The 4,863-nt window shown below is 42.5% G+C and overlaps 1 long non-coding RNA gene across 1 annotated transcript; it reads left to right on the top strand.

Moving 5' to 3' along the window:
• Window positions 1–3,741: 3,741 nt before the first annotated feature.
• LOC122983420 lies at window positions 3,742–4,653 on the top strand. The gene is made up of 3 exons (XR_006403682.1): window positions 3,742–3,791; window positions 4,225–4,322; window positions 4,563–4,653. It is a non-coding gene; the product is annotated as an uncharacterized LOC122983420 (long non-coding RNA).
• The last annotated feature ends 210 nt before the right edge of the window (window positions 4,654–4,863 follow it).

Below are 4,863 nucleotides of genomic sequence, written 5' to 3'. Positions count from 1 at the left end.
CATTTAAACCCACCTGCCCTGATTCCAGTCTCTCTCTGATCCCTTCTCCACTCACCACGCTGTGGTTGTTTTTTTGCGTTGCCTTTTTGGTTTTGTTTTGAACTGACAACACGCACCTCGCATTATACAACACATCCACACACTTTCAATCACCACTGATACTGACTTCCACACCCCATTGCAATTATTGTTATTTACTTTAATAAACTTCAGTTTATTATTGCGGAGTTTGGGTGTGCGTCTCCCTCCTTTGTTGTGGCCTGCGAGCCGGTCATAACAATTGGGGGTTTCCCTCTGGTGGCTGTTACGTAGGTAGCCTTATATGGTAAGTTTGTTGTGCTCTGGGGGGACGCACCTGAGGCATTGAGTTTGGGAACGCATTTTTTTTGGTTTGTGATTGAAGGGAAGTGTTTTTCGTCCTGCAACTGTTATCTTTAAACTGTGGATATTCGCTGAGGCATAGGAAGGTAATTCACCTGTGTGTGCATTGCCTGTAGGAGTGGTTCCCCTTGTAGGATTAAGCGGCGTCTCCCCTTTGGGTTTCGTCCAGGGGGGCTGGTAGTGTTGGGGTACGGCGGTTAGAGCTTCCTTTTCCCTTTTTCCTAAATTTGTTCGGGAGCACTTCCGTGGCTCGGCGGGGTTGCCAGTTTTCTGGTCGCCTCTGTCGGTCCAGCGGGCTTTGAGTGCGTAAATACCCGCCGCCACGCCTCATGAAGACTAGGGGGAGTTATGTAGCTAGTTTTTGGTTAGGCAGTCAGCTAGCGGGGAAGCTCCGTTTGGAGGCTGCCTATTCCTCCTGTGTGCACTACTGGGTTTTTAACACGTTGCATTCCTCTGTTCTCTGGTTGCGAATATTGGTAAGTTATGGAGGAGATTGTGAGAGCGTTTGTGGAGGCGCCCTCTGAAAAGTTTTTGGATCAGTGCACAAGGGATCAGCTGGTTAAGATAGCTGAGATTTATAGTTTTGATGTGGGTGACAAAAGGGTTAAAGATGCGGTGAAGGCCAATTTAAAAGCGAATTTGGTAAGGATGAAAGTGTTAGGCACTGCAGAGGCTGCTCCTCTCTCTGCGTGCACTGATGACGCGCCTTCGCCTGCAATAGCGGGTCCTGGTGCTGGCTTGACTTTTCAGCAGCAGCAGGAGTTACTCCTGTTGCGCATGCAGCTAAAGAAAGAGAAGGAAGTTGCAGTAGAAAAGATGCGCCAGGGTATGGAAATGGAAAAGGTGTTGTCATTGGAGAAGATGAGACAAGAAACTGAAACAAGCAAAGCTTGAGCTGCAAAAACAAAAACTGACTTTGTTTAGAGAGGGGAAAGTTGCAGCTGATGTTCTGCTTACTGATGGTTTCTCCGTTTCAAGTGGGACCCAGGGGAGGTCCGTGGATGATTTAAGTGAGTTGAGGCTGGTTCCCAGGTTTAATGAGAGAGACCCAGAAACGTTCTTTGTGATGTTTGAGCGGCTGGCTGATGCGCGGGGCTGGCGTGATTCCACTCGCACTTTAATGCTACAATGTGTGTTAACCGGCAGGGCTCAGGAGGCTTATTCCTCATTGACTAGCAGTGACTGTTTGAAATGTGATTTAGTGAAGTCTGCTGTGCTCAAGGCATATGAGCTGGTGCCTGAGGCTTATCGCCAACGATTCAGGAGTTTGAAAAGGGGTGACAAGTCGCATTTGGAGTTTGCTCGTGATATCTCTACTCATTTTGATCGTTGGTGTGCTGCTGCTGAGGTTGACTCTCAGGAGGCTCTACGTGACTTAATTATTCTGGAGCAGTTTAGTAACTCTGTACCGGAGCACATCACCACTTATATTAGTGAGCGGGCAGTTAAGACAGCAACTGAGGCCGCTGCTTTGGCGGATGACTATGTTTTGACGCACGGTGGGGAGTGTCCTGTTGCTCAGGGTGCGGTGGACACAGGGAAAATTCCTCGGCCGTGGGTGCGTGGTCTGCTCGTCCAGTGAAACCAGTTGGGCTGGAACAGAGACATCAACATGGTGCTCATGAGTCTGACAAAATTTGCAATTATTGTCATAAAGGAGGGCACTGGAGGAGAGACTGTTACGCTTTTAAATCCAGGACTAAGCAGGCTGGTGCTAGTGTTAACCCCAAGCCAGCAATGTTTGTTGCACCTGTTTCTGAGCTTGCAAGTGGTGAGTTGAAACCACAGGTGTCTAGTCCGGAGTTGGAATCTTACTTGCCTTTCATCACTGAAGGTTTTGTCTCTCTGGTAGGGAGTGAGGAGAAAGTGCATGTAAAGATATTGCGTGACACTGGTGCTTTTGACTCATTCATTTTAGCATCAACTTTACCATTTTCAGATGACACCTACATGGGTTCTTTCATTCCGGTGCTTGGAATGGGCTTAAAAGTTCTACGTGTACCTCTCCATAAAATGATGTTGTTTTCTGATCTGTTTCAGGGTGAGGTGGCGGTTGGCGTGCGGCCGGCTCTGCCTGTGGCTGGTATTACGATGATTTTGGATAATGATATAGCAGGGAGTCGGGTGTGGCCTGATGTTGCACCTCGTGCTATAGTAACTGAATGTAAAAAGATAATTACTGTGTCATTGGATAGGAATGTCTGTCTATGGACAAACACAGGACACTGCACTGGCATCTTTGGGAAACACGAGTGGGATTCTATGCAACTCAGCCTTAAGGAGAATACTGGCCAGGAGGAAGCAGGAGAACCAGAAGCAGTGAACTACTGAACTTCCTATTGGTTAAAAACAAAGCAACAGAAAGCATAAATCTGAGTATTCATGCCTTTCCCAAACCAATAAAAACAGATCCCATAGATCACTATACATCAATAATTAGGGTGATTTCCGTCCGTTGATGGACGTTGATGACAGCCAAGTGAGGGATGAGTCTAAGCTTTCAATATCGTCAACCAGGACCTACCAGAAAGGTCAATACCTATCCATCAGCCCTGATGGAATCCTCACCTTTTGGACTGAGAGCGTTAAGGAGTCACACCCAATCAAACTAAATAATATACAAAAGAAACTTCCTTTTTCACACAGGGAGAAAATGTGTATTAATGACATGGTGTACATCAGCAAACTCAACGAGCTGGCTATCGCAACCTCTTGCAGGGAACTGGTATTCTATACCGGCAATGAATTCCCTGATTTACTTAAACCCAAATATGCTTTAATAAAGAAGATAGCATAGTGAATACCATGACCTACTGGTCCGATGGCACTAAAGCAGTATTTCCTATGGTGACACAAAAGGCTTTTTGTCTGTTTTTGTCAGCTACAACATAGAGAGGAAAAGCCTCTTCCACAAAAATGCATACGGGTCAGTGACGTGACGCACTGATTTTTTGTTCCAGGAGAAATTACTATTACACACTTGGATTAAATGAGGTTGATATTGTATATATTCTTTAATCTCACGTCACATTTCCTCCTCACTATTTATATTTGCATGCAAAATACAAAATTGACTGACTTTTATACCATTAAAGTGGAAAAATGTCATACGGTAAAACGGCAGTCACTTGATGTCAAAGAAGACAACTTCATTTAAAATGATTAAAAATATGTAAAAATCATCAACTTTTGTCTGTGGCATATGTTTAGAATGTACAGAAAAGCACTGTTAAGTATTAATAGGATAAATCTTGAAGAAATGTCTTTAATATCTAAAACACTTTGTGTTTCCCTCAATGTCATTTGGTAAAACAAATTTTGGAAGCCATTTTGAATTGTAGATAAATGACTCGTGTCATGTGACGTGATGACATCACTCAGAAGACCCCTGAAGACCACCAGAGTTGGAGGTAAGTTCAAAAATGTACTTTACGTTAATATCACCTTTTCCATGTGTTGTACAAAGTGTCACAGATTTCAGCGTCATTTGGTCAAACATTTAAAAAGTGATGATAAAGTTATTGATTTAAAAATTATTGATTTACCCATGAAATTTAAAGTTCATAGGTCAAGGTCATTGTTAGCAATAGGTGGCCATGCAACTGGCTGTACAGAATGAAAATATTGAAATCCATCATGCGGAAAAACAAAATATGTCATTTGGACAAATGGTTTTACTAAATGACATGTTGTCATCCCAAATGACACAAGAGAATTTAACTAAATTATCTGTTTGTTTTTTAATTATTTTAACTATTTGTTAAGTCTGAACAATTGTTCTTAATTACATTTAACATGTAATATGTTTCCGTATGTTGTAAACATTATTTTACATTTTTACAGATGCCTCTTTCCAGTATAGAGAGGGGTGCACGTTTTCGTGCAAAGATCAGGGCAGATCCTGTTGCTAGAGAGGAGAGACTAGAAAAGAGAAGGGAAAGGTATTACTGTGAAAGTGTATGATGGTAATAATGTCAGTGTATGTCAGTTGTGTCAGTACAGGCAGCAATCTATAAGCCTGATTTATAGTCCTTAACAGAGGCACAACTATAAAGTGCCTTTGTTGACGTGCAATAAGTAAATGAAGGAATAAATAAACTAATGAATTAATATGATATTTATATTATTCATATATTAAATTCATATTATTCATATATAAACATTTATTTCAATTCTTGCAGGTATCGACAAATGAAGCAAGCTGGGCAATATGATTATCAACCCATCAAACACTTGACCACATCTGCAGCCACAAAAAGAAGAGAACAGTGGAGGCTCAACCAGAGGAAATGTAGGGAAAGACAGCGACAGGCAGAAGCTGTGATGAACCTCACGCCACTATCAGTGGATTTGTTTGCGGAGCCTTTTCAAGTTGACCATCCTGGAACTCCTGGAACTCACTGAACTGGGTTCAGTGAACTACTGAACTTCCTATTGGTTAAAAACAAAGCAACAGAAAGCATAAATCTGAGTATTCATGCC

The sequence above is a fragment of the Thunnus albacares genome, chromosome 6 (genome assembly GCF_914725855.1).
Source record: "Thunnus albacares chromosome 6, fThuAlb1.1, whole genome shotgun sequence".
NCBI classification, from domain to species: domain Eukaryota; kingdom Metazoa; phylum Chordata; class Actinopteri; order Scombriformes; family Scombridae; genus Thunnus; species Thunnus albacares.
This window is presented reverse-complemented; position numbering and strand designations above follow the sequence as displayed.